Raw genomic sequence first — 12,317 nt, 5'->3', positions numbered from 1 at the left:
AGTGTATGGGGATTTCTCTCCACCAACAAGCTAGCAATCACTTCTACAGTTCACATCAGCTAGGTTTCCTCTAATTTAGTTCTATTCTGACAATGTCTACTTGAAAATAGTCTCAGATCCCACAAGCTGAGGTCTCAATCCCCAAGACTGTATTCTCCCCTTCACATGCCAATTGCAAGCTCCAGGTTGTTTTACCTGTGCATCTTACCAACTGGTTGTAAAGCAGAGATCCCACAACCCGCTCCTTCGGTTTGATCACTTTGCTAGATCAGCTTACAGAACCCGGGGAAACATTTACTTATATTTTCCATCTTATTATAAAGGATATCCCAAAAGATTGGCCATGGCAGAGAGGCCCACGGGGATAAAACAACAGGACAAATGTGGCCAAGTGTGGCAGTCATGACCTGAAGCTATCTGGCTCAGTTGGAACCTTACTCCACCCGAGGCGGCTCACCTCTGTTGCTAGCATCTTATAAAAAGATGCATACGGCAAAGCATATGGAAAGGAGTACAAAGTTTTCATGCCCTCACTAGGTGTATCATCTGATAATTTGGCTCTGTGTCCCTACTCAAATCTCACGTTGAACTGCGATCCCCAGTGTTGGAGTTGGGGCCAGGTTGCAAATAATTGCATTATGGGGTTGATTTCTATGGGTTTAGCACCATCCACCTAGTGCTGTCTCGTGATAGAGTTCTCATGAGATCTGGTCATTCGAAAGTGTGTAGCACCTCCCGCTTCTCTCTCTCTGTCTCCTGTTCTGGCCATGTGAAAACCACGCCTGCTTTCCCTTCGCCTTCCACCATGATTCTAAGCTTTCTGAGTCCTCCCCAGGAACAGAAGCCGGTAGAGACCACAGAAACATGAGCCAATTAAACCTCTTTTCTAAATAAATTACCCAGCCTCAGGTATGTCTTTGTATCAGTGTGAGAATGGACTAATACACCACCCTCCGGGAACTTTCACAGGTTCCACTATCTGAAGGCTTTTTCTATCTCTTTTCTGACGTTTGCTGTTTGTTCAGACATCGTTCTTCTGAATACCTTAAATTCATTTTCTATGGTTTCCTTTTGCTCTTTGGGCATATTTCAGACATTTTATTTAACATATTTTACTATAAATTCAAACGTTTGGGCTTCCTCAGAGATGGTTTCTGTCCATTTTTTTTTCCCTGTGAGTGGGCTATATGTTTCTTTTTTCTTTTTCTGTGTGCTTTGTAATTTTGTTATTGTTGCTGTTGTTTGGAACTGTACATTTTGAATATTATAATTTGGTAACTCTGGAAGTCATATTTTCTTGTTCCTAAGGGATTGATTATTTTTGCTTCCTGAGAGCTGCCATTATACATTTGTTCAGTGACTTTTCCAAACTATTTTTGCAAAGTTTGTATTCCTTGTGTATGGTCACTGAGGTTTCTGTTTCATTATCTCTGCCATAAGCCAGTGCAGGTTCAGAGTAGAAAGCCTAAGCCAAAAATTTATAAGCCTGAAATCAGCATTTTCTTACATTAAACTCTCTACTATGGTCAGAAACAAACATCTAACCCTCAAACCTAGATTATTCATTCCAAAAATAACAGTCTATCACAATTGCTATTCATTACCGTTATCAATAAAACCATAACTATTTGCCACTGTGTCCTATGAACTAACAGTGACACATTTTCCAATAGTAACAGGATTGTCATAGCTTTATACATGCCAAGGCCAGATAACCAATACCAGATTACCAATTTTGAAGTTTTATTGACTATCATTACTTCTAGTATCGAGCACTCTAGTATCAATCAGAGCTCAGTTTAGGTAATAGAAGTCACTTAGAATATGTAAGTAACAAAGAAACTTAACATAGTAAATTTAGTATTTACGAGGTTACTGCAAAAATTAGAGAGTAAAGATTAAGGCTGTACCTCCAGAAACAGTATCTACTACTACTAAGAACAAACACATCAGAACCACTACTACCTTCCTCATAATCACAAAGGTAAGGAATCAGAATACTTGACCCTAAAATATGAGCTTTAATGTAATCTTATTGAAGCCATGATCCAGGGTTTAGAAAGACTGTTTGGGAAGCTATGACTACTGCTATAATTACTACAACTGTGGTAGACCAGGTCTCCATTAGGAACCAGAGAGGTCAGCATTCACCAACACCCTACGGTTACTCTGATAAAAGTATAAGTTAAACACTAAAGAACTGGAGAAACTGGCACCTTAGAACAAAGGCTAGAATGTAAAACAAGGCATTTAAGACCCCACCTGGGCTTCCTCAGAACCTAGAGTTTGATTAAAATAATGAAAAAGTTCTTACACACTTTGTACACCTTGTACCAGGATCCACTTTAGATTAAGTAATTCTTCCAAAGCTCTAAAGTAATATTTCAGACCCCAGTCCCTAAAGATTAAACAAGGTGAAATATTTTGGCTTGCAGGTACACTCTCACACATAGGCATATCGTCTGAATTTATATGAGAACTGGAGGAAAAATTTGTAACTTCGAGTTGATCTGGTGAGTTAATCCCACCTTCTGCCTGTAGCCAGTTGCAGAAATAAACTCCCTTCTTTCCCAGTCTATCTGCGTCTTGTTATTGGACCGCAAGAACAAGCAGGCAAACCTTGTTCTGTCTGGGAACACGACAGAACAAGGAAATGAAATGTGAAATCTAGCCACCATGATAGCCTGTATTTTTCTCAACACTCATGATGCGTATAAACAGATTAAAAAATGTTAGTCCATTATTATTGCTGTAACTGCCACTTTCATTGCTAAAACTGGAAATTGAACAACAGAATCTTCATATACGTTGTTTGCCAATCAGAAAACTGCAAAAGTTATTTTAGAGGGTCTATGCCTCATTTCAGCCCTCAACCACGAACATGGTGGTTTAAAACAACGTTCACTTTTTAGCCTGCAATTATGTAGTTTAGAAATCCGTCATGTCATAGTTGATTTCTCTGCTCAGCATATTACAAGGCTGGCATCAAAATGTCAGTCTGAGTTCTGGTTTGGAGGGCTTGGAAACCTATGTAATTCTAGCTCATTCAGATTGCTGGCAAAATTTAGCTTCACGAGGTTGTAAGACGTAGGTCCACATTTCCTTAATGGCTGTCAGTCAGGGGTCACTCTTAAATACTAGAAGCCACTCTCTAGTCCTTGCACATGGTCCTCCTCCTCTTCAGAGACAGAAATGTGAGTCCATTAAATCTTTCTCCTGCTTCAAAGCCTTTCGATGTTCTTTTCTACTATTATTTGAACAAAACGTTTTGCTTTATGCTAGCCAAAATAAGCTAGACACATAAAGAAAAAATATTGTATAATCTCACATATATGTGGAATCTAAAAAAGTCAAACTTACAGAAACAGAGGGCAGAATGGTGGGTGCTAAGAGCTGGGGTTTGGACGGAATAAAGGACGGTCAAAGTGTATAAACTTCCAGTTATAAGACTATCATGTTCTGGGAGCCTAATGGATCCTATCTCTCATGATAGATGTATTCATTTATTTGATTACAACAATTATAATATATGCATATATCAAAACATCATGTTGTACACTTTTAATGTATACAGTCTTTGTCAATTAAATATTTTAAAAGAAAGAAGGGGCTCACTTGATTGGGTCATGTTCACTCAGATAATCGCTATATATTAATGTCCGTTAACTTAAGACTTAAATTACACCTATAAAATCCCTTCACAATCATACCTAGATTAATATTTGATTCAGTAACCAAAAATGGAAATCTTGGGGCCAGAGAGGGCAGCTAGAATTCTGTCTACTACAGCCTCCATAACCGTAGTTGGAAGGAATATCTGGATATATATATTTCCAGTTACTGTAGTACTAAAAATATCACGCTACAAATAACTTTGAATTTTGTCATTTGAACATTTCCAGCCTAGGATGTTTGGAATAAACAGGAGATATATTTTTAAAGTGGTGTATTTATGAAACTCCAAGAAGCTTAGTATGATTATATTGAAGGGTAGCCACATGATGAGAGAAAGAGGAAAAAAAAAATGAGCCTCTAAATGTGGCTTGGAGAAAATTGTGAAGAACTATGTATGAATTTGTGGGAATGTTGAACTTTCTGCAGGCAATGGAAAGTTGTGTAGGATAGAGTTTAAAATAATAAATATTGAATTGGTATCAGAATCAGTAAAGATTGGTTTACATTCCAGTTGCAACACTTACTAACTTTATTCATCTGCTCAGATTATTTGAATTTTCTGAGTATCAATATCCTTGTATATAAAAGAGGATGATAATAGCAATCTATTACTTGAAGAACATTTTTAAACAACTACACGTGTCAAGTGAATAGAATACACATCGTACTTCAACATGCCAACTTTCACTGACATTAATATATTGAATAGGAGAGTTATGTTATCTAATATGTGTTTTTAAAATAAAACTCAAAAATTAATTTGGACAATAGGTTATAATGAAGATCAGAAACAGGCAAGTTAGTAAAGGTCCTAATAAGAGATGAAAATAATATGTAAGCTAAGACGCTATTGATGAAAATAAAGAGGAAAAGAAAAAATCACTTCAGAAATAGATTTAGTTTTTCAGTGTTAATTTATTTAATTCACAGATGTTCTTACTCAGCCAATCATAATGCCTACTAGGTCAAAGGTCATTCTACGCGCGATTGTCAGCAAGACTCCTGCTGGAGGAAGCGATCCCTGGTTTTTTCTTGATTATGTTCTTCCCACATGATGTTTGACTTTATGCTTTTCTACAACCAGTACTCCGATACAGGAGATTAGACTACAAATGGTCACTTGACCAAGAAGAGCCATTTCCTAAACTAATCAGTAACCTATGAGATGACAAAACATAAATAATTCTGGCCAAATATAGATAAACTGGTCCAATCAGATTATCTTTTAAGAAACTTAAACTGGGAGTCCAAAGAGAATGGGATAGTTAATAGGGGGAAGTAAGACTGAAACTATGCACAAAGAGGGGCAAAAAGGCAAGAAGGACCATGAGAAATAATAAAGTTAATGGGTCAAAATGATAAGCACATGGAAAATTTGAGTAAATTGGGGCTAATTTTGTAGGACATCAATCTTACACACAAATAAAAGAAATTTATGAAAAAATCAAATTTGGGGATATTGGGGTATGGTGAGTTATGCATAGTAAATCTGGTTAATATCAGCTCAAATAAGAAATATATTGAATGGGGTAAAAAATCAATGCATAGAATATGAAATGAACAGACACAAATAAAATATCAAAAAACAGAAGAGTACCTAAGTTAAATTAATAATTGAACATTAAATTGAAAATCCATTTGAAATTGCTGCAGAAATTTCTAGAATAGTGTTTGACAGTCCACAATATAGTCTCAGAAATATGCTATAATTTCTGTCTCTGTGAAATATGACCAATGTCTTCTGTGCTTTTTATGAGTCTCAGTACATGTTTCTGCATATGTCTCCTTACATTATGCCTATAGCTTGAACTAGTCATTGAGAGACTTTGTTCCTTTCAACTAGAATAGATATATATATAAAATAATGGAGCTTTTATCTACCTCTGTCCTTGGTATCATATTCTATTTATTAGTCTTTCTATTCCTTGAATTTTTTTTTTTTTTTTTTTTTTTTTTTTTTTTTTTTTTTTTGAGACAGAGAATCGCTCTGTCGCCCAGGCTGGAGTGCAGTAACATGATCTCGGCTCACTGCAACCCTCACCTCTCAGGTTCAAGCAATTCTTCTGCCTCAGCCTCCCAAATAGCTGGGACTACTACATGCCACACCACGCCCAGTTAATTTTTGTATTTTTAGTAGAGAGGGTTTCACCATATTGGCCCCAGGCTGGTCTTGAACTCCTGACCTCATGATTCACCCGCCTCGGCCCCCCAGGGTGCTGGGATTATGGACGTGAATCACCGCGCCCAGGCCCAATTCCTTGAATTTTTAAAATCTCCTCGTGTCAGGTTTTCCTTCTGTGTCTACAAACATGGCTCAGTTCTTCCTAAACCAAAAAATCATTTACAAACTCCTGTCACCTCTTCAACGTACTATCTTGTCTTTTTTTCATAGTTCCACATTTCCTCCAGAGAAGATTTCACACCACTTTTCTTCACTTTCTCACCACCGGTTTATAATTACACTTTTTACAATCAGTGTCTTTACACCACTGCTCTACTGAAACTGCCTTATGAGATACTACAAATGAGTTTCCGGTTTCCGGATCCAATCACTTTGTTGGTATTCATTCTTCTTGACATTTCTGCAGTATTTGAGCCTGTTGATAATTCCGTACTTCCAGGAATTTCTCTTCCTTTGCCTTGTATAATACTATACTCTCCTCATTTCTATCTGACTGATTCTTCTGTATCCTTTTGCAGCTTCTCTTATTCCGTCAGCCTGCTAAATATATATCACACAAATTGCACTATCTTGTTATCACATTTGCTGACGAGCTTTACTCCAGTCTCCCTACAATGACTGCCCTGATCATTTTTCAGAAAACCTTATGAGTGCTCCACTCCCAATGTATCCACATTATTCTATTAGGTGCTGTATAATAATCACTGCCATTCAGCTAAGTACAGTAGTTCTCTAATTCTGATGGTTGTCGCTCTGCCTACTGCAGCAGGCATTACTTCAGTACCACAGAACAGACTGTTGCCACTGATACGACGCCCCTGCTTTTCTGGATATTGTAGTCTTTCTACTTGATCTGCTAGGCACAACAGTTATCTTTCGGTTGCCAAAGCTAAAAAGGTTTGCGTGACAGTGTGATGAAGAGTAACTCCTTATTTCTTTTACAATTTGTTATACAAATTCCTAAGAATTATTCTTGTGTGTCTATATCTTAACATTCATTGAAAGATCTCTCCATAGGTCTCAGACAATCTAACTGAATTAGGGTCAGGAGACTAAACATAATAATAGCAAACATTTGTTAAGGACTTAACAAGCCTCAAGAACTGTCTTATACACTTACTGTATTTTAACTTTTTAAAATACTACAACTAAATTCTGTGTAGTATTATTTTCCCAATTATATATTTAAAGATACTAAGACAGCTGGGTGTGGTTGTTCACGCCTGTAATCCCAGCACTTTGGGAGGCCGAGGCGGGTGGATCACTTGGGCTCAGGAGTTCAAGATGAGCCTGGTCAACATGGCACATTCCCATCTCTACCAAAAATACAAAAATTAGCCAGGCATGGTTGTGCACTCCTGTAGTACCAGCTATTTGAGAGGCTGATGTGGAGGATGGCTTGAGCCCAAAGGTAGACGTTGCAGTGAGCCGAGATCATGCCACTGCACTCCATCTTGGGTGACAGAGTCAGACCCTGTTTCATTTTAATAATAATAATAATAATGAAGATACTAAGAAGCAGAGAAGTTAAGATACTTGCTCAAAGTCACCCAGTAGTAAGTGACAGGGCAGGAATTCAATCCCACACACTTTGCCTCTAGAAACTATATTCTTAACAAGTAGACTTTACCACCTTTCAAAATTCATACTGAGGACACAATGTTTTACTTAGATTATTATTACCTAAATTAACTAAGCATTGTTACTGGATCAAGCATAGGGTTTTTAAGCCTCCCTGACAGAAGACTTCTATTGGAAGAGCTCAACAGTTTCATGGACATGCCAAACTCTATCTGAGCTGTTTCCTCAAATTTTACTCACACAAATATACTTTGTGAGCCCATCACATGAGCTATTTAGACGTTTGCTAGATAGGTTCTAATGACTTTTACCCTCAATATGGATTCTACTACTTCTGTATATTTCTTAAGATTTTATTCACATTTTGTTTTAGAATCTGTTAATCAGAAAATATATCTATATCCATAGCTTCAACCCTCACCTCTATGTAAATGACTCTTACATCCCTATCTTCTGTCCTAACATCTCTCTAGATCAGGAGACCTACATATCCAACTGCTTTACTGATTATTTCTACCTCATGAGCACAACAAATTCAACATTTTGAAAACTGAAATCCTCATTTTTGTGCTCAAGGTAATTCATTTTCCTGACATTTAGTTTATTCTAACAGCTCTAACCAGGCTTGAGATCTCTTTATCATCTTTGATTCCACCCTATCTACTATTCCTTATGGCCAAACACTTGTCAAATTATATTGATTTTAGTTTCCTTTTAGTTTCCACACAAAAAAAACCTCTTTATTCTTCTCTGTTTCCTCTGCCACCACTCAAGTTGAGGCTTGATTGACTCAATCATGTGCTATTGTAAGAGGTTTTCAACTGACCTCCATGTCTTCTGCCTCCCAACTTATAAATTATCCCACCCTGCTCTCAGCATAATTTCCCTTCAGTAAGCTTTCTATGTTGTATTGACCTACTCAAAAGCATTCATTGCTCCACAGATAATTATAAAATTAACTCAAAATTCCTCAATTTTCTATTCAAGACTCTCATCATTTTGTTTCAAGCTACATTTTCAGGCTTTTAATTGTCTAATCTGCTAGATTCTCTACAAAGCATCACATCACAGACATACTGGGTGCTTTCTGCCTCATGTTTTGCTTTGTCCATGCATATTTTACTCCATCTTTTTAGAATGTCTTATATCCCCACCCTGAATGTCACACGTCAAAATTCTGCAATAATATCTCACCACCTCTTTAATGAAAGCACTTTTGATCCTCTAATTAGATGCAATCATGTCTTCTTTTGTTTCCATATCGTTTTGTACATTTTTAAATGCCACTTGTCCCCTTCCTGATTTATTATTTTTGCATTTTTTTACTTATCAGCCTTCCTTCCACCCCCACCTTATAGATCCACCTCCAACTTCATCCCAGCTAGGATCTGAGCTTTTTAAGACTCTAGATGATCTTACTTATGTTTGTGTTCCCTGTAGTGATTAACAGATTTATTATAAACAGAAAGTAATCAGTGGAATAATTTAGTTGAATGAAAACTTCAAATAAGTAAGACTTATGTATAAACTGGAAGTGTAAAACATCTGTTAATTCACATGAAAGGAGAAGGAAATCTAATAGTTTCTTGAGTAGAAACAGAGTGGCAACAAATAGAGCTACACTAGGGGCTGCCCCCTAATATTTTTACAGCACACTCCAAAATGCTTCACTATATTAATTAGCATTCTCTAGAAAAAGAAAATTAATAGGGGAGAGATAGACAGATAGATAGATAGATAGATAGATAGATAGATAGATAGATAGATAGCAGCATAGATAAATACATAGATACATAGAGAGATAGAAATATAGAGACATTGTTGACAATTCGTACCCAAATAAATTCTGTACCCAGATACATAATTTTATTGAAAACTAATACAATTTTTATTTCACCAAATTTAGAATAATGAAGGGAGACTCTGCCTGCCAAAGATATCACATAGGAAATCAGCGGAACTTACTGAACAAGAGACAAGTCAGGAATTCTGCCTTATTTCAGTTATAATTTTCAATGTTATTTAAATCTTAGCCCTTCCAACTGCATTGAGGAATGCACTATTTTTTTAAACAAACTAGACACCACCAACATTTACTTTTCACATAATGCAGAGAAAAGAAATAAACAAATCAAATGATTTCTTCTACAGAAGACACAAAAACAATGTATCCAAGCTTAAACATGGCAGAAACAGGGAAGATTGCAATCTCTTTTTTCTTCAATGTTGTTTCTGTTTAGGCAGCTTTTCTGACAAAGAAAGAGTAAGTAAATATATTTAATCCATTTTATTCTGGGTTGCAAATTATGATTTTGATTTATGTGGAAATATTCAAGAGGCAATTTATATGCAAAGTAAAACATGAAGAATCAGAAGTTTTTCTTCCTTAGTCGGTGATTTATCAAAGATTGAATCTCAGTGTTACTGTGTAAACCATGTGTTTTCAGATAAGTGAAAGTCATAGAAAGCGGCAGGTTTTAAAAATCTATTTCGTTTGTTTTAAATAATAACTATTAGTTGTAGGTCAATGAAGAGTGATAAGTTAGGTATACATAAAACAATGGACTATTATTTATTTCTTTGTTTATTTTTCTTTGTAATTAATGTTTCTTAGGTTACTGTGTAAACACCAATCAACACTATGAATTGAGTTTTCATTAACCTCCGAATACACTAGCCACTGCCTTTCCTTTTTGCAAACAGGAAAATAAGCTGTGGAAGGCGGCTTTGATTTCTCGTTTATCATAGGCTAGAAGATTATGCACATAAAGAAAGCTTCTGGAACATTTTTTTTGATAAAGATGTGCCTGTGCAATAGCAAAACTGGCAGGTTTATCTTTGCTATTGTACATGAAAATACACATCTAGCAAAGGGGCAGAACAAGGAGGCTAAATAGAGACCTCCACCAATTTTATCCTCCACAGGAACACCAAATTTAATAATTATCTACATGAAAAAATGACCTTCATAAGAACCAAAAATCAGGTAAGCAATCACAGTACATACTGTTAACTTCGTATCACTGAAAGAGGTACTAAAGGCGATAGGAAAGAGAGTCTGAATTTGCTGACGCTACCCCTGGTGAATACTCTGGCAGGGGCTGTGTGGCCATGAGAATCTGTTCACTTGGGGAAGGCAAAGTGCAACAACTGTGAGAAATCGCAATGAATTCAGTGCTGCCCTGTCACAGAGAGAAGCAAAACTCTGCTAAACTCAGCTGACAACTACCCATGGAGGGAGCATTTAGACCAGTCCTAGGCAGGGGAGATTCGATCCACCCATCCCAGTGATAGGAACTTGAGTTTCAGCAAGCCTTGCCACCATGGGCTAAAATTTCTCTGGGGTCTTAAATAAACTTAAAAGGCAGTTTAGGGCATAAGGACTGTAATTTCTAGGCAAGCCCTAGTGCTGGGCTGGACTTGGAGATAGTGGGCTTAGGTGGTGTATGACCTAGTGAGACATAACCAGGGTGGCTAAGAGAGTGCTTGTGCTACCCCTCTACAAATTCCTCAAAGTTCAGCTTGCAGCAATGAAAGTGATGCCTTCCTTCTGCTTGAGGAGAGGAGAGGAGAGGAAAGAGTAAAGAGGACTTTGTCTTGCAACTTGATTACCAGTTCATCCACAGTATGATATAGCACTGGGCAGAGTAGTGAGGTCACCATTCCAGGCCCTAGCTCCTGGACATTTCTAGAAACATACTGGACCAGAAGAAAACCTCCTTCCTTGAAGGGAAGAACTGAGTCCTGGCACTATTCATCACCTGCTGACCAAAGGGTCTTTGTTCCTGAATAACCAGTAGCAAGATCCAAATTGTACACACCATGGGGCTTGGGTGAAATTCTGAGGTGTGCAGGCTTCTGGTGAGGCCCAGCACATTCACACCTCTGGTGGCTATGAGGACAGACTCCTGCTTGAGAAAAGCAGAGGGAAAATTAAAGGGGAATTTATCTTGGATTTTAGGTTCCAGCTAGATCATAGCGTAGAAGAGCACCAGGAGTGAGCTTGGGATCCCTGATTCAAAGCATTGGCTCTTGAATGGTCTTTCCAGACATGCTCTGGGCCACAGGGGAGCCCACTGCCCCGAAAGGCCAGTCCCAGGCCTGGCAGAATTCACCACAAGATGACTGAGGAACTCTTGGAATTTATGGAGACATCAACGGTAGCCTGACAGTACTCTCCAAGGGCCTGTGGTAATGGTGGCCATGGTGTGAGACTCCTCTAACTATGGAAAGGGGAGGGAAGAGTGGGAAGGACTTTGTCTTGTGGTTTGAGGGCTAGTTTCGCCACAGTAGAACAGAGTTCCAGGTAGATTCCTAAGTTTTTGACTCCAGTTCCTGGCTCTGGGACAGCATCTCTGGACCTGCCCAGGGCCTAGAAGAACTCACTGTTCTCCTTGAAAGGAAAGACACAAGTCTGGCTGGCTTCAGCAGCTGCTAATTTTAAAGCCCCAGGACCTTGAATGAATATAGGTGGTAAGCAGGTAGTAGTTACAACAGGTCTTTACTGAAACCCAGTGCTGTGCTGGCTTCAGGTCTCACCCAGAACAGTCCCAGTGGTGGTGGCCATGGGGGTACTTGTGTCACCCCACACCCAGCTACAGGTGGTTCAACACATAGAAAGAGATTCCATTTGTTCGAAAGTAAGAAAGGAAAATAAACAAGATTCTCTCCTGAGAAGTCCGGAGAATTCTTCCCGATTATATCCTAGTCCAATAATTGATACCTCCATGAATCTGTAAGAACCACAGCATTACTGAACTTGGTGTTCCCCTTAATGTACACATATCTTAGATTATAACACTCAACTCTGTTTAAATGTCTGGAAAGCCTTCCCAAGAGGGATGGCACAAACAAACACATACTAAGAATACTACAGTAA

Source organism: Macaca fascicularis, chromosome X, assembly GCF_037993035.2.
Source record: "Macaca fascicularis isolate 582-1 chromosome X, T2T-MFA8v1.1".
Lineage (NCBI taxonomy): Eukaryota > Metazoa > Chordata > Mammalia > Primates > Cercopithecidae > Macaca > Macaca fascicularis.
Note: the sequence above shows the minus strand (reverse complement) of the source record.